General features: G+C 41.2%; 1 non-coding gene across 1 annotated transcript; it reads left to right on the plus strand.

Annotated features, from left to right (window-relative positions):
• The first annotated feature begins 19,442 nt into the window (after positions 1–19,442).
• On the plus strand, positions 19,443–19,557 carry LOC136762277 (U5 spliceosomal RNA). Its single transcript, XR_010820482.1, has one exon. It is a non-coding gene; the product is annotated as a U5 spliceosomal RNA (small nuclear RNA).
• The last annotated feature ends 1,974 nt before the right edge of the window (positions 19,558–21,531 follow it).

The raw sequence follows: 21,531 nt of genomic DNA on the forward strand, positions 1-21,531 counted from the left end.
AAATGCACACTGAAAACTGTAAGCCAGAAGTTGCCTCGATCCCACAACTAGAGCTAAAAGTAGACCTGGTTCCAGTTGAGTCGACAGTGAAGGTTTTGGTTGGGGAAAATTAAACTGAAAACATAGGGGTGGAATGTAGTGACGTAGATGACCCTATGGAGGGTGAGGAACCCAGCACTAGCAGGGTGGGTGAGAATCCATTCATAGAGACCCCTGAAGCTGACAATGTAGAAGTGTCAGTGTTAGAGGGACTCCCCACTGATTTTGGCAGCGCACAGGTGCGAGATCTCACTCTACACTATGCTAAAGAAAATGTGAAGGTAGTAAATGGGATCCCTATGACTACTGCAGACCCGCCAACAGCTTATCCTTATTTTATGGTAAAAAATGACCTATTGTACCGTGTAAATAAGATAGGGGTGGACATTGTGGAGCAATTGCTAGTTCCCACCCCATTCAGACGAACAGTTCTCAATCTGGCACATGGGCATATCCTGGGGGGACATCTGGGGATGGACAAAACCAAGGATAGACTCCTGAGGAGGTTTTACTGGCCAGGCGTACATGCAGACGTGACAGAACATTGTAGCTCATGTCCTGAATGTCAACTACATGCTCCTAAACCAGCCTTCAGAAGCCCACTGGTCCCTTTGCCCATCATAGAGACCCCCTTTGCTAGGATAGCTATGGATGTGGTGGGACCTCTCCCGAAATCAGCCAGAGGGCATCAGTATATACTGGTTATTTTGGATTATGCCACCAGGTACCCAGAAGCCATTCCACTGCGGACCATGGCTTCAAAAGGTATTGCAAAAGAGCTAATGTTGATGTGTAGTAGGGTGGGGATACCGAGGGAGATATTAACAGATCAGGGCACACCCTTTATGTCTAAGGTTATGACCGATCTGTGTAAATTGTTGCAGGTTAAGCAGTTGAGAACATCAGTCTACCACCCACAAACAGATGGGTTGGTTGAGAGATTTAATAGGACCCTGAAGTCCATGCTAAGAAAGGTAATCGATAAGGATGGGAAAAATTGGGAATTCATGCTGCCCTACTTGATGTCTGCCATTAGGGAAGTCCCACAGGCTTCCCTGGGCTTTTCGCCTTTTGAACTGTTATATGGGAGGCACCCCAGGGGGATATTAGACATAGCCCGTGAAACGTGGGAACACGAGTCCACTCCTTTCCGGAGTGTAGTCGAGCACATCAATGCTATGCAAGAGAGAATAGCCACAGTCACTCCCATTGTGAGAGAGCACCTAAGGCAGGCACAGGAACACCAACAATTCGCCTATAATCGTCAGGCTACACTGAGGGTGTTCCAGCCTGGTGATAGGGTGTTGGTGTTGGTTCCCACTGTAGAATGTAAATTTCTGGCTACGTGGATGGGACCTTATGAGATTATAGAGCGAATACGGGAAGTGAACTATAAGGTTCAGCAACCCGGCCGCCGACCCCCAGAACAAATATATCATGTCAACTTAATAAAAGCCTGGAAGGACAGGGAAGTGTTGATGTTGACTTACCCCCCTCAGCCACTAGGGACACCGAAGGTGAATATTGCAGCTGCCTTGTCACCTGACCAGTTGAAGGAGGTGAACGACTTGATAATACGTAATAGGGAAGTTTTCTCAGGCATACCGGGGCGTACCCATTTAGTCTCTCACAACATTGTGTCTCTCCCAGGAAAGAAGGTAAATATGAGGCCTTACAGGGTACCAGAAGCTCGCAGGAACACTATTAGAAATGAGGTTAAGGAAATGCTGGAGGCAGGGGTTATTGAAGAATCCCACAGTGAGTGGTCCAGCCCTATAGTCATGGTTTCCAAACCTGATGGCTCCTGGAGATTCTGTAATGATTTTAGAAAGGTTAATGAAATTTCAAAGTTTGATGCATACCCAATGCCCCGAGTAGATGAATTGTTAGAGAATATTGGGAATGCTCGCTATATTTCAACTATTGACTTAGCCAAGGGCTACTGGCAGATTCCCTTGACCCCGGGTGCCAAAGAAAAAACAGCCTTTGCAACCCCAGATGGTCTGTTTCACTACACAGTGATGCCCTTTGGCCTGCATGGTGCTCCTGCCACCTTTCAAAGGTTGATGGACCACATACTTAGACCACACAGGACGTATGCGGCAGCATATTTAGATGATGTGGTCATTCACAGTCCAGATTGGGAATCACATTTGTCTCAGCTCCAAGCGGTATTGGATTCAATACATGCAGCAGGCCTGATGGCTAATCCAACCAAATGCAATTTGGGGTTGGAAGAGGCCAAATACTTGGGCTATACAGTAGGGAGGGGTATGGTGAAACCCCAAATATCCAAGGTTGAAGCCATAAACTCTTGGCCTAGGCCTGTCAATAAAAAGCAGGTTAGGGCATTTTTAGGGTTAACTGGGTATTACCGGAGGTTTATTCCCAACTATGCTACCTTAGCGGCCCCTCTGACTGATATGACTAAGGCTACAGAACCCAATATGGTTAGATGGGGTGATACAGCAAACCGGGCTTTCCGGAGCCTACAGGAGGCGCTCTGCCGCAACCCCGTTTTAATGGTACCAGACTTTCAGAAAGAATTTATAGTCCAGACGGACGCCTCTGAGGTGGGGATCGGAGTGGTTTTGTCCCAAAGAATGGGTGATCACGAACACCCGGTGTTGTTCCTTAGCAGAAAGTTGGAATCCAATGAAATAAATTATTTGGTAGTTGAAGAAGAATGTTTGGCAGTGAAGTGGGCTTTGGACAGTCTTCGATACTATTTGTTGGGCAGGCACTTCACCCTGATCACTGACCATGCCCCCCTCACTTGGATGCATCGTTCGAAAGACAGGAATGCCCGTGTGATGAGGTGGTTTTTGAGTCTCCAACATTTTCATTTCACCCTGCAGCACAGGCCAGGGAAGGCCATGGGGAATGTTGATGGGCTGTCCCGGGTGCATGCTTTTTTGCGGCTGTCGCTCGACCTATGGGGTCGCAGCTGGGGGGGAGGATGTGGGACAAACCAAGGGGCAGGGTCATACATGGCAGATATGTCAGGCCAGGTCTGCTGCAAGGTCTGCACTCTAGGGAAGAAAACCGACCCTAGACAACTACACTCCCCAGAAACCCTCAGGCAGCCTAATGTGGTCACTTGGTGCTACTTCCTCAATTATTCACCAAGTATATAAGGCGGAAAGATAGAGTCAAGCTAGAAGGTCAGGCCAGAAGCTAGTTTGATTTCTGTTTGTTATTTACGATGAGAACCTTGGAAACAATGTCAAACGGTATGACCTACGTGCCTGTTCCCTAAAACCATGTGTAGACCTATGGACTCTGTTCTATAATGATATATGTTCTGCTTAGTTAGCCTTTAAGATAACATAGTAATGACTTTCTAGCATGTATGCATGTATGTATGTATATATATATATATATATATATATGTATGTATGAATGTATGTATGTCCAATTGCTTTGACAATACAAATGAATTGAATTGAGAGGGAGAGAGAGAGAGAGAGAGAGAGAGACAGACAGACTGAAAAACAGACAAACAGACACACACACACACACACAGAGCCAGCCAGCCAGCCAGCTCAGCGATGACATCACGAGCCTCTCTCAGCTGACTGCTATGACATCACAGAGCACGTACATTCCGTTGCTTGCCGTCTGACAACCACTCAGTCACTGCCAGCCAGACTGGCTGGCTGGCTGGATGTGGGGGATGCTTGCTGCTGCTGCGTACCTTAGCAAGCTTATTTGCTTGACCGGCCTTCCAACTCCTCTGCCCACATGCCCACCTATGCCCGATCTGCTGTTCACCTGGTCACAGCTCCGCCCCAACAAGGCAGATTCTCCCAAAAATGGTACAAACTGATCCACGTTCCCCTCCACGGAAAGCTTTAGCCCAAAATAAGGGACAAATTCTGTAACAACATAATGGATGCCCACCCAACCTGTGACAAAACTGAGAAAAAAGAAAAACGCCAGTCCTCCTGGGGGAGGGACACACAGCCACCCTGGCTGCCCAATATGTCAGCGCCTACCACAGCCTGAGGGACACAGTGACACACGAGCACCGGCTGTAAATATAATGTAAATACTTGTTTGTTATGCATGTCATTGTATTTCAAAAAAGGAATCTGGAAATAGTAAACCTATTTTCTTTATTTGTATGTATTAAAGATCACATTTTTTTACATTTTCATTTTCTGTACTTCATTACATCTTATTGTGATTCATAATTCTATTATTTATTTTCCGTGTAGATGTATGTATGTATGTATGTATGTATGTATGTATGTATATGTATGTATGTCCAATTGCTTTGACAATACAAATGAATTGAATTGAGAGGGAGAGAGAGAAAGAGAGAGAGAGAGAGAGAGAGAGAGAGAGAGAGAGAGAGAGAGAGAGAGGAATATGAGCTCCTAAAAAACATTTGTTTTTATACATAAGCGGATTTAATTTGTCATTTACAAATGAATATATAGCACTATAAACATACACAGAAGACATGGAATAGAAATTCAGAAGAAAAAGTATTCAAAAAATAATAATTTTAAGAGAAACACAAAAAGAAGAAAGCAGAGAGACAGTTCAGGAAGAAAAGTCAGAAAAGAAAAGCTGAAGACAAGAATTGGAGGTAAGAGACAAATAATTAAACAAAAAAATATGTATTAATAAAATAAATAAGCATTCTCAGTAGTTGACTCAGCCAATGAAAATGCAGAGCTCCGATTTGAATAGAGTGACAGTAGGAGAGAGCCCAACTGCCACTGAGACTGATACAAATCTATCGAACAGCAGTCTGACTGCAGAGCTGCCTTTTGAAATCCGATACCCTGAAGACATTCGCTCTGCACAGGCTAAGAAGGACTACAAACAAGCTGTGATGAGAGCATCTCCTGAGACCCTCATCCTAGACTACACCGGTAAAGGAGAAAACAGGGTCAAGAACAATCTACTGTTCTACACTCAGTACCCCACCGCCTTTCACAAAACCCTGTGCCAGACATACCCCAATAACAACAAGAGGGGCATTAGCAGAGGCAGGCAGATCTCAGTGCTGGTAGAGAAAGACACAGACAGTGTGATGCTCACTTTTAATGTATACCACAACGGGACCATCATGGTGCAGGACAGCGAGAGCAGCCTGGACCAATTATCTCTCGGCTTCCACACCTCAAAGCAGCAGACTGAGGTAGAGAAACACGAGCCAGAGCCGGCCACCCTGCAGTCTGCCCCCAGCCACACGGAGCCAGACAGTGCCCCATCTCCCACAGACTGCCCCCCTGTCTCCCCAAAACTCTCCAGCAACATTAAAACACTAAAGGAATGCCTATCAGTGCTGGAGCTGAAGTTTGCGGAGTTCAGGGACTAAAGATGCACCACAAGGCTGAGATCCATAAGCTGAGAGCAGCAGTGAGAGACCAGGAGGAGCAGAGCCAAACCCTGAGGACGGAGCTGCACAGAGCGAGGGAGGAGCTGACCAGGACACCCCAGCACAGCCAGCTGAGGAGCCTGCAGAGCCAGCTGGAGGAGCTAAGAGAGGAGCACAGAGACTGCACTGCACTGACCCCACAACACCTACAACCCCTGACGCACCCACTGACGCACCCACTGATCCACCCACACTCCCCACCACTCCTGACACCCCCACTATCACCAGACCTGCCACTAATACACAAACCCCTGAAACGCCACTCCCCTAAAACACACCCGCTGCCCCCACCACTCCCGACGCAAAACCCGGAGTGGCAGGTCAACACAGAGGTGGTCATTCTGAGCGACTCCAATGGGAAGTTCCTGGATGAGAGGCGCCTCTTCCCTGGGCGAAAAGTGAAAAAGCTTTGGTGCCCGACAGCACAGAGAGCCCTGGAGCTGCTCTCCAAGAGGAGGCTGTGCCAGGTCAAACACATCCTCATCCACACCGGCACTAACGACCTGAGTGCCCGCAGGGGCGATGTGGCCTCAGCCCTGAGACAGGTGGCAACGAAAGCCACAGAGGAATTCCCAACTGCCAAAATCACCATCTCCACACTGCTGCCCCGCACAGACGTGCCCCTGCACATCATCCAGGCCATCAACGCAGAAGTGTCCCGAAGATGTGCCCTCCTCCCCAACGTACACCTGGCACACCACTGAGACATCCAGCCACATCACCTGTATGACCACGTCCACCTCAACAAGACGGGTGTGAGGAAGGTCCGTTTTTAGTGTTTCTCTGAACACATCCAAGCTTACCTAGGCGCTACATATTATTTTCAATTAGCCGTAATTCTGATCTGTATTTTGGCTTGTTAATAGAAGTTATTGAAGTTGGACTCCTAATTCAAAATAACCAATATGTATCTCAACGTAATTTACTGACAGACATCACTCTTTATCACTTTCACTTTTGAAGGAACTGCTTTGTATTCTGTGTATTGTTTTATTGTAGTGCTGCTTCCTTTCTTGGCCAGGTTTTACTTGCAAAAGTGATTTTATTCTCAATGTAAGCTCAAAGTCAAATAGTTTAAATAAGAAAACAATGTATTGAAATGAGAACATCATGAACCTGTGTAATTGTGCTGAAGGACAAGCACTGAAAGCAGAGAGAATTTTGTGTTTGGCATTGAATAGCCTTAAAGAAAACTATGCCGTTTTTGGAAACTTTCATATTTAAGTTGAATGTAGGCAAAAACATTCCAGTCACTCTGAAGAGAGAATACAGTTTACTGTTCGAATAAGTAGCCCCTGAATTGAAGATAAAAATCAAAAGTGCTGTTCGTAATTAGTTTACACTTTTACATCAGATGTCTTGTTTTTGCGTTCCAAATTGAGGAGTTGTGGCATATAATGTAAATGAAGTTACTTCACTAGTAGTGCGATTTCTACGTTGTGTATGTGTGTTTGTATATATGAACTCATACATTTTTTAAAGATTGTATTTGGAAAACAAATTCAGGTATAGCACGTGTCCCCCTTTTGAATGGGTTCTATATATAACATTTGAAAACGAATGGTTCTGTGTAGAATGCTATGTTTGGGGGTTCTTCATGTAACCCCTTTGAAGGGGTTCTACATAGAACCATAAAGGGATCCACCAGAGCGATTACTCGAGGAACCCTTTATGGTTCTGTGCAGAACAATTTCTTCTAAGAGTGTGGAGTGTCGCCACACAATTTCTCTCAGAGGGCTTTTGACCAATGGCAATCCAATCCTGAATGACGTCACCACTATCCTGTTGTACTTTATGGGAGAGATGTATTAAGTAGTTTATAATGAGAAGAATAACAATAATCACCTGTTTTTCATAGGTTTTGTATCCATGGTCTCCTTCATATTAGGAAAGGAAGTTGATCCATAGCCTACTCAGAGACAACTGAGAGTTGGTCTCTGAGCAGCAGCACAAAGGGGTCGAGTCTCTCAATGTCCGTGTGTTGGAGATATTCCACCATATTGGTCCCAGCCTTTAAAACAATGTTAAAGAAGATGTTAAAGATATTGTAGAAATATATTGCAGAAGAGCAGAACTACAATCACACTTTTTCAATGCTATTGCTGTTTTCTACCTCCCTGGTGAGGTACCAATGCGGGAAGTTTGAGAGAGTATTTCTAAAATGTGTATGATCCAATACACACAGTTATTTAAAAAGCTGACGTCTTGTACATGCTCACCAGAACCAAGCCTAATTAAATAACACATTTAATATTAAATAAGTACATGTGCAGTAGCCACTTGGACAATTACAGATCCCCAGGTCAAAACACAACAGAAAGACATGGAAGATCGTATTTTCAAATCACATCTGTGGCCCCCCTAACTGTAATTTGGTATTAGTGGGTCAAAGGATTTATTTGGTTCAAGTGATAATAAGATCATATTTTGAAATGAAACACTACAGGATGTCATATTTAAAATGACTGTGAGTACCTTTCTTTAGTGACGGTTCTGAGGGGGGCAGGGATTAGTTGAGTGTGCTAATTGGAGCTGTGAAGTGTGCAGAGAAAATACAAATGTTTTCTTTTAATATGAAAACAAAGAACTTTTTTTTAACACCGACCTGGGATTGTGTTTCTTTCCAAGTTTCCTTATTGTTTCTGAGAAGAGACTGTTCACTTGCAACGTGAACTGGACCCGTGTGACTCGCAGGTAAGGAGAGCCCGTGTTGAACTAAGATGGCTACAGTGAGTTTTCCTGGACAAAGCTCGGGCAAAGGATAGCGCAGAGTGCACCTGCACCTGAGATTGTGTTGAGAAGCTTTGTGATAAGAGCAGGTAAAGAGGGAAAAGAAACACAAGTATTTTCTTTGTTTGAAGAACACATTTTGTTTTAACTGAAACGGGACTACAACTTTTGAAAGGGAAATAGTTGCTAGTGCACTGTATTTTTATTGAGTTTATTAGAAGAAAAAAGCTTATATTTTGGACAGAACGAACTCGTTTGGCATGCAACTAGCAGCAAACGATGTGAAGCAAACAAAACAGTTAGCAAGTTAGCAAGTTAGCAAGTTACAGTCTGTCCTAGGTCCGGGGGTGCTTATGGTTGTTTATGGGTTCCCTTACCTTAGCCAGTGTCATGTACGGGTGTCCGTACCTTACTGGAGTGTTTGTTTCTATTATAATATATATACATAAAATAATATATAATAATGTAATATTTCAGATAAATCGTCACAGTGAGTGACACCAGCATTATTGTTTTTTTGAGAAATAAAAAAACAGAATGTAGAGAAGAAAATGTTGGAAGGAAGTTGGGAGAAAGACTGGTCTCCGAAGGAGCACCGGGACTGGTGGAAGCAACAACAACCAGATAAGACAGAGAAAGGAATTGTGATATTGTGTCAGGTTGGTGAGAATCAAGAAAAGAAAATAACAGAAATGGAAGATCATCATAAACAGTAATGTGAATTGAGAGAAGAAGTTGTGAAAAATACGATAGAATTAATAGAACTACAAGGCAAATTAGAAGGGCAAGAAAAGTGGTCAGAAAAGGTGAAGGTGTAGGTGCGCGATGTGCTGCCGTGTTAGCAGCGCGTCGCGACACAGATCACTCCGAGGACGACAGGCCCGATTGGGATGATTTAGATCGCAAAGCATGGGAATATGAAAAAGGAGGTTTTGCTAGCGCTCCTCCCCCATATAATCCGGAATATAAATCAATCACTGATTTTGGTTATAATAATACATTGTATCCAGATCTGACCGCTCTGAAAACGGTCCCAGCTGCACCCATGCAAGTCAAAACTAGACAGAGTAAAGAGGAAGGTCAATCAATAGTCTATACGACTAAACCCATGTCCCCTTCTCCCCAGGAGAAAAAGAAATGATATGGGTGTCCCTCCCAAAATTAAAACCAAACCAGGGTAACACAACTTTTTGGGATATTCTAGATGAAAAGATGGTTATTCACCTCCTTCACCCGCACGATGTACACATCATCGTGAAGGCTAAATGTCCGCCCAACATTTGGATACAGTTACTACGAGAATATCAGACCGGGGAGTGGGCTAATGTAGCCTCTACAGATGAGGAGGAAATAACAGAACTTTTTCACAATGGATCAAGAAAACTGAGATAGTGAAATAATGAAATAATCGAGTGGGATTATTTGACATTTTATTCTAAATAATCATAAGCTTAAATAATAAGTTATAAGGGCTGTTTGAGACACTGCAGGGTCAATAAAACATGCCACAGATCGGATATCTGAATTATCTTTAGATATCAATGTGTATGTGCTTTGTGTGTTTATGAATATGTATAGTTTGAAGGTGATATAAGGTAAATGTCTATGTTTTGGCAATCATTTTAGAATTATATTTAAAAATGTAACAACAGATTTATCATATTCATGAGGATCTTTGGCTCTATACAGAGTGCCTCAAGCATCAGAAATCAGAAAGAAAGACTATTATAAGAAAAGTAATCCAAAATATACATTGAATAAACAGATGGATAATAATAGTAATACATAAATAGTCATGGTGTCTCCACAAGAAGAACCAGAATTTGTTTGTTAAACATCATGTTATGGACAAGCTCTGTCAAAAGTCAAATTCAAGGAAACGAAAGGCTAGAAGAGAGCCTGGTGCAGCCCTGACAGCCTGTGAAAGCAGGAGAATGTAAACAGTCTGGTGACATGTTACAGTCTTTCAGAAAATGTTTGGTTATTGGTGCCTAGCATATAATACCTGAAATGAAAGTCAAAGTAGACCATGGTTTTAAGATGAGTGATGTAGGAAAAGGGTAAGATACCGCAGAAGTATAAGATTACAACTATAGAATAAGTAAGCTCAAGTAATATAAAATGCTTTACAGGAGAAAAGTAAGAATGGAAAGGAAGAGTAAAAGAGAAGGTGTCCTAGGATTATGGGAATCATTATTGAGATCAATGGCCTATTGGCTAATATTTTGTTAGGTACATATATGACTTCAATAAACGAATAATGGAGTGACATCTGTATAAATATAAATAAAACATATTGATAAAAAAACCTGAATACATTTCTTGTAAGAAATTAAGAATAGGAGAAAGAATAGCTGTTAGAATGCAGAGCAATGTTAACCAAAGTTGAAGAGGGTTTGAGTAAGTTGACGAGGGTCTGAGTAAGTTGATAAGGCTTGGGAAGCAGGAAAAGGTGAGTTTGATGTGTGTGAGACAAATGTGCTGCCACTTTTAGCACAGAGAGCTTCTGATGGTGATTGAATGAAACGTGGGAAAATAAATAAACTTGATGTAGGATAAATGAATAAATAATTGAATGAGATATGAGCCGCAGAGACCTCCCACATTGGAAAGTGGACTACAGCAGATAATCCTCTCCTCTCCCAGGGCAGGGTGATTAAGTGGGGACGCGTGTGAAGAGTGCAGGTGGACCCAGGTGAGTTGTGAAAGAAAGAAGAAACAAAAATAATAAGGCACACGTGCAAACAATCAAAATAATACTAAGTGAATAACAAATTAAACAATAAAGTGAAAGATAATCAACACACAAAATAATGGCAATATAGAACCAAACAAAATACACAAGCCATATTGCATAAAGTGAAGTGAAATATAAATATAATAAGTAATGGTGATTAAGGAGCTAATTAACACCGTCCGTGACATTTACATTGGTTGGGTGTGTGGATACCAGTAATAATTTTTGTTTTATTGAAATACAAAATAATTCTATTTTTCCGAAGTGCTGAACTTTAATACAGTCTAGAAAGATTAATATTTTTTGTCTTGGGCTATATTATTATTACCATAGTTTTTCTATTGTATAAGTATCTTGGAGTAGAGGCATAGGTGGGCATGTGGGCAGAGGAGTAGGAAGGCCGGTCAAGCAAATAAGCTTGCTAAGGTACGCAGCAGCAGCAAGCAGCCCCCACATCCAGCCAGCCAGCCAGTCTGGCTGGCAGTGACTGAGTGGTTGACAGACGGCAAGCAACGGAATGTACGTGCTCTGTGATGTCATAGCAGTCAGCTGAGAGAGGCTCGTGATGTCATCGCTGAGCTGGCTGGCTGGCTGGCTGGCTGGCGGGCTGGCTGGCTCTGTGTGTGTGTGTGTTTGTGTGTGTGTCTGTTTTTCTGTTTGTCAGTCTGTCTGTCTGTCTCTCTCTCTCTCTCTCTCCCTCTCAATTCATTTGTATTGTCAAAAGCAATTGGACATACATACATTCATACATATATATATATATATATATATATATATATATATATATATATACATGCATACATACATGCTAGAAAGTCATTACTATGTTATCTTAAAGGCTAACTAAGCAGAACATATATCATTATCGAACAGAGTTCATAGGTCTATACATGGTATTAGTGAACAGGCACGTAGGTCATTCTGTTTGACATTGTCTCCAAGGTTCTCATTGTAAATAACAAAGAGAAATCAAACTACCTTATGGCCTCCTGACCTTCTAGCTTGACCTTATCTTTCTTAAGTATACAAGAGAGAAAAACAGTTGTGAGAAAAGAATTTCTAACTTTCCTTCCACACATACATACATACATACATACATACATACATACATACATACAAACCAGAGGCATGCAAAAAAATATAAAGAGGAAGAAAATGTTGTATAGCACATACAAAAGGGATGGTGATGAAACAAAATACATAGAATATGTTGAGCTGCAAAGAGATCTTAAGAAAGGGATCAGGAAAGCAAAGAGGGAAATAGAAAGAAACATAGCTCTTGGAGCTACAACCAATGCAATGAGCTTTTTTCAAAATTACAACAGCAAGCGGTCAATTAAGGAGGAGGTGAAACAGATAAAGGGCAAAAATGGAGGTATCTTGGAAAATGAACAAGATGTGGCAAATATTCTAAATGAGTATTTCACAGAGGTTTTTACAAAAGAAAAAACAGATGACATGCCACAGGTTGACAATCAATCCAGTCAAACCCTAAGAGAGATCAGGATAAATGAGGAGGAGGTACTAAAGGGACTAGCAGAATTAAAATCAAACAAATCACCTGGGCCAGATGGGATATTTCCAACAGTACTTAAAGAAATGAGGGAAATTATGTATAGGCCGTTAACTCGATTATTTCAAATGACACTTAGAACAGGGGATGTTCCCACTGACTGGAAGACAGCAAATTTCATACCAATCCACAAGAAAGGGGACAAAACTGAGCCAGGAAATTACAGACCAATCAGTCTCACCTGCATCACCTGTAAAATGTTGGAAAAAATGATTAGACAGAAAATAGAGGAGCATCTCAATGAAAACCATATTCTTGGAGATAGTCAACATGGGTTTAGACGAGGCAGATCATGTCTTACTAACTTAATACATTTTTTTGAACATGCAACTGCAGCTGTAGATCACGTGAAAGCATATGATATGATATACTTAGATTTCCAAAAAGCTTTTGATAAGGTTCCACACCAAAGACTGATCCTCAAATTGGAAGCTGTAGGCATTCAGGGTCATGTAAGTAGATGGATTATGAACTGGTTGATGTATAGGAAACAGATTAGAGGAGTCACTTCTAACTGGAGTGAGGTTGTTAGTGGAGTTCCACAGGGATCAGTACTAGGGCCTTTGCTTTTTCTAATCTATATTAATGATCTGGACTCTGGGATACTTAGCAACCTTGTCAAATTTGCAGATGATACTAAAATAGGTGGCTTAGCAGATACAATCTTGGCAGCACATGCTATTCAGAGGAACTTAGATAAATTCAGTTGTGGGCTGACACCTGGCAAATGAAATTCAATGTGGACAAGTGCAAGGTAATACATGCAGTAAAACAAAAATGTCCACTATAATTACACTATGGGAGGTACAGATCTAGATGAAGTAATGCATGAGAAAGACCTAGGAATCTATGTGGATTCACTTTCTCCATCCAAACAATGTGGGGAAGCAATACAAAAGGCATACAGAATGCTAGGGTATATCGTCAAAAGTGTAGAATTTAAGTAATGTTAAGACTGTACAATGCGCTAGACCTCATCTGGAATACTGTGTACAGTTCTGGGCACCACACTTCAAGAAGGATATTGCTGCTTTAGAGACAGTTCAGAGGAGAGCAACCAGACTTATTCCAGGTCTGAAGGGAAAGTCCTACTCGGAGAGACTGAGGGAACTGAACCTTTTCACCCTGGAACAGAGGAGATTACGTGGGGACTTGATCCAAGTCTTCAAAATCATGAAAGGTTCCTCAAACCAGAGGAGCTTTTCCAGATCAGCAGGGACACACGCACCAGGGGACAACAAATGGAAATTGGGCTTCAAGGCATTCAAGATGGAAAGTGGTAGAAGCTGAAAGTTTGGGAACATTTAAAAATAGACTGGATAGGATCCATGGATCACTTAGATATTAATGGACACCAAACGAGCATGATGGGTCGAATGGCCTCCTCTCGTTTGTAAACTTTCTTATGTTCTTATGTTCTTATGAATGTTCCCTAAGCATATTTCAAATGTTCCCTAATTTATGTTACAAATGTGCCTTAGCACCTCTCTCTCTCTCTCTCTCTCTCTCTCTCTCTCTGTCTCAATTCAGTGCATTTGTATTGTCAAAGCAATTGGACATGCATACATACATACATACATACATATATATGGAAAATAAACAATATGTGTACATCTCTGCATTAATGGTGCCCTAACAGATGTGCAAGTTACATGACAGACAGACAGACAGACACTCACACACACTTTCACACACACACACACACACACACTTTCACAGACAGACAGACAGACAGACAGACACACACACACACACACACACTTGTATACCTGACACGTATAGAAGACTGGATAGGGAGATATAAATAGCAATGGGGAGACTCTTGTACTTGGTGTGGCTCTATCCATATAGTGGGGCCAGCAGCCACTTAGCAGGTGTAGCAATAGAAGCTCAGCCTGGGGAGACTGGATTTAGCATTTCCTCTCCATTTTGATAAGTATCCTTAATCATTTCTGCAAAATACTTCTATGATACCTATGTATGTTTTTTACTTGTACTATATTATACTATCAAGTATCAGTGTACACATACAATGTGACCTGTTACATTAATACAGAGGCCACGGAAGGCCAGATCAGTAATAGCCACTGTCCCCTGATATTACACTTTTTTACAATCACTTTGGCACTCATTTCAGAACCTTGATGTCATTTTTCAAAACTCTAGACACTAAACTCACACCCGATGATCAAAATGCACATTTTTCAATTGCTTGGATACAATACACATCAACCTCAGATCATTTGTTCATTGAACTAAAATGATACAACTTAACGTCAAAGTATTACCATTTCAAAATGCAATTCACACATTACATCTGAGATCACTGTCTATTCATTTCATTACAAAGATCTAACTATCAATTGATACAGCTGCTCAAAATGATAAGTGACTGTTGCATTACTCTTAATTCATAGTTTTATGGAAACTGACGAACAGTATTCCATGTTTCGATCATGAAAGTTTCAGGATAATGAGATCCATTGACACCAATAACCGAGGAGCATGAACCAGTTGAACTACATTATCTATGGATGTAATATTTCATCATCATTCATCATCATGTAGCACTTTTCCACACCATGTTTTCAGTGTGGAAGGAAAGTTAGAAATTCTTTCTCTAATACCTGTTTTTCTCTCTTGTATACTTAAGAAAGATAAGGTCAAGCTAGAAGGTCAGGCCAGAAGGTAGTTTGATTTCTGCTTGTTATTTACGATGAGAATCTTGGAGACAATGTCAAACAGTATGATTGAAGTGCCTGCTCCCTAATCCATGTGTTGATCTATGAACTCTGTCCTATAATGATATAAATTCTGCTTAGCTAACTTTTAAGATAACATAGTAATGACTTTCTGATTATAACCAGCTCTTTGATTTTTGTGTATAAAAGCTCTGACTGTTAAAATGAAGGCAGAGCGACTTTGGGATCTTCTTGAGTCACTGTTCCTCTCCACGCTGCGTGTATTAAAGGCATTGCAACTAACGCTCCAACCTGGTTGAAGATGATTGTTCTTCCACATCAGATTTGACATTACTGTATGTATGCAGGCCCTTGTAATTGCTATTCCAATACTGCCAACTGGTTATTGATGATTGATTTCACATTGTGGTACGAGTATCGAGTGAAATGAGTGCTATCCACCCGAGCAACACAGTGATAACATGGAGCCGGCAGGTCATCCAGGTCACAATAGAGGTCAAGCAGTGGGAGGAGGAAGACGTGGTGGTCAAAGGAATGGAAGGGGACATGCACCCCTTCTGAGAGGTGGTCGTGGGCCTCGTCATAGAGGAGGGCTTAGGCCTCACCAGAGAGGCAGCCATGGGCCTCATTTGAGAGGTGTTGGGGGAACGTGGTAGAGGACAAGGCCACGGACCAGACAGCGGCAGCAACAGCAAATAGTGTCCAGTGAAATCCGAGAAATAGTTGTAGAACATGTTGTAAATCATGGCATGACCATGACTGAGGCAGCTACAATGATTCAATCAAACCTCAGAATCAACTCAGGATCAACTGTGGCCTCAATCATCAGAAATGTCCGTACTGAGAAGCGGCAAGTCTTCAGCATGCACTAAACATTAGGCTACTCTCAATTGTCAAATGACTGTATACTGCATACCAATGTGTAGCACAGAGTATAGTGTGCCTTTTGAAAGAAATGCAGACAGAGTGAAGCAGCTGATGACTGAGTATGTTCAGGTATGTTCAGTTTCAAGATGCCTCTTGTGAAAAATGGTTGTGAGAACCTGAACCTGAACACAGGGCTGATGGAAATTTAGAAGTACAGTAATCAATCCTTTGTTTTGCTTTTTACACTAAGCCAGGTGAGGAACACTGCAGTTGACATTTTACTGTAGTTTTGTTCGTTTTTGTAGCTAATTATTTTTGCATGGATTCAAAGAAACCTATGGTGTGATTTGATTGTATTGCATCAATACATTTCAGATTTTGTTCAATGATTCCACTGTGTCTGTAGTATTCTCTCTACTAGTCCTTTTACAGTGATGTATTTATGTGTAGTACCATAATGAAACATGTATCACATATTTTGTACTACAATATTTAATGATTGTACGAACAACTACACAGTGAAACTATCGGTATCTTCTGTGTTACTATGTTACTATGGTATTTCATGATAAATGAGTTATTTGAACCAACAAGTCTGCAAGTGCTAGGTTTCTATAAAGATATGAATGCACAATGCAATGTTTTGAACATTGGACAGCCTGTGTTACAAGTGATGACCGTTTTGAGTTTTGTGTCTAGAGTTTTGAAAAATGACATCAAGGTTCTGAAATTAGTGACAAAGTGATTGTAAAAAACTGTATATTCATCCTATTTAATGTGCTCTTTTAAAATGTACTTTTCTTTTTTATGTTGCCATTTCTGTTCTACCAATGTTTCAGTTGTTAGCCAAAGATTGACAGAGTACATCTCATACACACAGGCCAGACAGCAAAGATTTCTTTTTGAAATTCAATTACAAATGCTGCATGAACTCATCAAAACGATTAGAGCTCCTGAAAGCAATATAACTAACTCACTCTACAGCATCTCATTAGCAGTGAAAAGAAACCAAGAAAGTTGGGACAGTCGACTGTTTACCACTATGTAACATCACCTTTTCTTTTAATAACACTTATTAAGCACTTGGGCACTGAAGACACCACTTGGTTAAGTTTAGCAAGCGGGATTTTCCCCCATTCATCCATTATGCATTTCCTCAGCTGCGCAACTGCACAGGGCCTTCGTTGTCTTAATTTGCACTTCATAGTGCGCCACACATTCTCAATTCGGAGACAGGTCAGGACTGCAGGCAGGCCATGCTAGCACCCGCACTCTCTGCCTATGCAACCATGCGCTTGAAATCTGGGCAGAATGTGGTTTGGCGTTATCCTGCTGAAAAATGCAGGTACGTCCCTGGAAAAGATGATGTCTGGATGGCAGCATATGTTGCTCCAAAATGTGTACATCTCTTTCTGCAAAAATGGTGCCCTCACAGATGTGCGAGTTACATGACAGACACTCATACACACTGTCACACCCATACACACACAAACACACACTTTCACAGACAGACACACGCACACACACACACACACACTTTCACAGACAGACAGACAGACACACACACTTTCACACACAATCACTTTCACAGACAGACACACACACACACACTTACATACATACATACATACATACATACAGTGAGGGAAAAAAGTATTTGATCCCCTGCTGATTTTGTACGTTTGCCCACTGACAAAGAAATGATCAGTCTATAATTTTAATGGTAGGTGTATTTTAGCAGTGAGAGACAGAATAACAACAAGAAAATCCAGAAAAACGCATTTCAAAAAAGTTATAAATTGATTTGCATGTTAATGAGGGAAATAAGTATTTGATCCCCTATCAATCAGCAAGATTTCTGGCTCCCAGGTGTCTTTCATACAGGTAACGAGCTGAGATTAGGAGCACTCTCTTAAAGGGAGTGCTCCTAATCTCAGCTCGTTACCTGTATAAAAGACACTTGTCCACAGAAGCAATCAATCAATCAGATTCCAAACTCTCCACCATGGCCAAAGAGCTGTCCAAGGATGTCAGGGACAAGATTGTAGACCTACACAAGACTGGAATGGGCTACAAGACCATCACCAAGCAGCTTGGTGAGAAGGTGACAACAGTTGGTGCGATTATTCGCAAATGGAAGAAACACAAAATAACTGTCAGTCTCCCTCAGTCTGGGGCTCCATGCAAGATCTCACCTCGTGGAGTTTCAATGATCATGAGAACGGTGAGGAATCAGCCCAGAACTACATGGGAGGATCTTGTTAATGATCTCAAGGTAGCTGGGACCATAGTCACCAAGAAAACAATTGGTAACACACTACGCCATGAAGGACTGAAATCCTGCAGCGCCCGCAAGGTCCCCCTGCTCAAGAAAGCACATGTACAGGCCCGTCTGAAGTTTGCCAATGAACATCTGAATGATTCAGAGGAGAACTGGGTGAAAGTGGTCTCAGATGAGACCAAAATCAAGCTCTTTGCCATCAACTCAACTCGCCGTGTTTGGAGGAGGAGGAATGACCCCAAGAACACCATTCCCACCATCAAACATGGAGGTGGAAACATTATGCTTTGGGGCTGTTTTTCTGCTAAGGGGACAGGACAACTGCACCGCATCAAAGGGACGATGGACGGGGCCATGTACCGTCAAATCATGGGTGAGAACCCTAAGCCACGGCATTGAAAATGGGTCAAATACTTATTTCCCTCATTAACATGCAAATCAATTTTATAACTTTTTTGAAATGCATTTTTCTGGATTTTCTTGTTGTTATTCTGTCTCTCACTGCTAAAATACACCTACCATTAAAATTATAGACTGATCATTTCTTTGTCAGTGGGCAAACGTACAAAATCAGCAGGGGATCAATTACTTTTTTCCCCCACTGTACATACATATATATGGAAAAGAAACATTACAAGTATAAATCACAATAAGATGTAATAAAGTACAGATAAACAAAGTGTAATAAAATGTGATCTGTTTGAAAATGCAGGGACGTCACTGGAAAAGATGATGTCTGGATGGCAGCATATGTTGCTCCAAAATGTGTACATCTCTTCTGCAAAAATGGTGCCCTCACAGATGTGCGAGTTACATGACAGACAGACAGACAGACACTCACACACACTGTCACACCCACACACACACTTTCACAGAGAGACATATACACACACACACACACACACTATCACACAGAGACAGGCACACACACGTACAGACACACACACTAACTTTCACACAGAGACAGACACACACACACACACATACATACATACATATGGAAAAGAAACAATACTTTTATAAATCACAATAAGATGTAATAAAGTACAGAAAAACTAAATGTAAGAAAATGTGATCTTTAATACACACAAATATGTATGGCTGGTCGGATGCGTCTTGGACTCGGGTTCCTCTTCATTACGTATAACGCTTTTGCCTTTTGCTAAAGCTTTCCGTGGAGGGGATCGTGGGTGAGTTTGTACCATTCTTGGGGGGCTCTGCCTTGTTGGGGCGGAGCTGTGATCCAGGTGAACAGCAGATCGGGCATAGGTGGGCATGTGGGCAGAGGAGTAGGAAGGCCGGTCAAGCAAATAAGCTTGCTAAGGTACGCAGCAGCAGCAAGCAGCCCCCCCATCCAGCCAGCCAGCCAGTCTGGCTGGCAGTGACTGAGTGGTTGACAGACGGCAAGCAACGGAATGTACGTGCTCTGTGATGTCATAGCAGTCAGCTGAGAGAGGCTCGTGATGTCATCGCTGAGCTGGCTGGCTGGCTGGCTCTGTGTGTGTGTGTGTCTGTGTCTGTCTGTTTTTCTGTTTGTCAGTCTGTCTGTCTGTCTGTCTCTCTCTCTCTCTCTCTCTCTCAATTCAATTCATTTGTATTGTCAAAGCAATTGGACATACATACATACATACATACATATATGTAGCGTAAGGTACACTTATACATTTCAATTAAAGAAGTGAATTCATAGTATCACCTTATCACGAATCCTGGAGTCTTGTAGAACTCAATTTCTGTAATAATTGGACGCAGACACCAATTCCAAAGATATAAATTGTCAAATTTATTTAAAAACAAAGACTAAATGTAGCACTACACTAATTATACAAAAGGGAAAAACTAATTAAAATTCAACTCTAGATCAACAAATCAAAGACAAATCACTTCCGTGACCAAATCAAAGACCATGGGATCACATAGGATAACACACAAATCGTTAAACAAAAAAGGTTATAAACACATTGACTACAATACCGGTTAGTAATTCTAGGAATCACTAAGAAACAGTTGAAAGTGCTAAATTGCAGTTTCAGAAGATGAAAAAAAACTGTAACTGATGGGATATGTAGTACTTTATACTCGAGTGGTCTATGCGATTACACCCTGTTGGTGTTATTAAGAACGCCAAGTACCAGAATGCAGAGCGGGACTGTTTTTTGTGCCGTGACTTGTCGGGGGAAAAAGGCGCAGAAAAAACGGACGAGAAGGTGAAGGTAGTATGGCGGTGATGCACGCGTTGGTGAAGTGGGAAAGCGGGGTCGACAAAGACTCTTACAGCGTGATTCCCACTGCTTGCTTTCGCAATTTTGATTTATTCAGCATTGCTGATGATGACGAAGAGACGACTCGAAACTTCAGAGCAGAGTGGAGAGACACGAACAAACCTCCAAAAGGTGGATGGCCTGTCCATGAAGCGCAGATCATTATGACTGGTAACAATGTTTATTTAAAAAAAAAACATTAAAGTCTTTACATGCTATTTGATATATACAATCACAGTATATTTGAAATGAATGTTTAAGTTATTAATGTGTTGTACTTCTAACATACTCTTATAACATGGTAGGTGGTGGTGAGGGCGCTAAAAACTCGTCATACTTGACTGGCATTTGTAAGAACGATTTATTGTGTGTTGTGCTTTACAATAAAATCCCCCAAATCACAAAATAAATTAAACCAGATATAATTTAACTTCAGTTTTGATTCAGTGTTGGCTGTTCATCTTAATTTGTATGGTCAAAGCACAGTATTTTTATGACAAATAAATATAATCCCCAAATATCTGTGGACATAATGCAGGGTTTTATTTATTTTATTTTTATTTTAGGAAAAGAAGGCAAACTAAGAAGAAAACTTAATGACCTAACAAAAATGCCCTCTCCTAAAATGAAGAGAGTACCTAAACCAAACAAAAAACTTCAAATTTCAGATGATAGTGACCTTGATGAACCACAGTTACCGGTGAGATAATTACTGCAAATATTAAATAAATGTATTGCAGGATTGTTTTTTTTTTAATCATTTTCATATATATATATATATATATATATATATATATATATATATATATATATATATATATATTCATTTTAAACTCTTTTCCTCTCTGAATACAGCACAAAATAAGAAAGAAAACCGATGGAGCTTCAAGAATTAGATCCCGTCATATTCTACAGACATTTAAAGAGTCCAGTGAAGTTGAGCTAC

This window comes from Amia ocellicauda, chromosome 10, assembly GCF_036373705.1.
Source record: "Amia ocellicauda isolate fAmiCal2 chromosome 10, fAmiCal2.hap1, whole genome shotgun sequence".
Classification (NCBI taxonomy): Eukaryota; Metazoa; Chordata; class Actinopteri; order Amiiformes; family Amiidae; genus Amia; species Amia ocellicauda.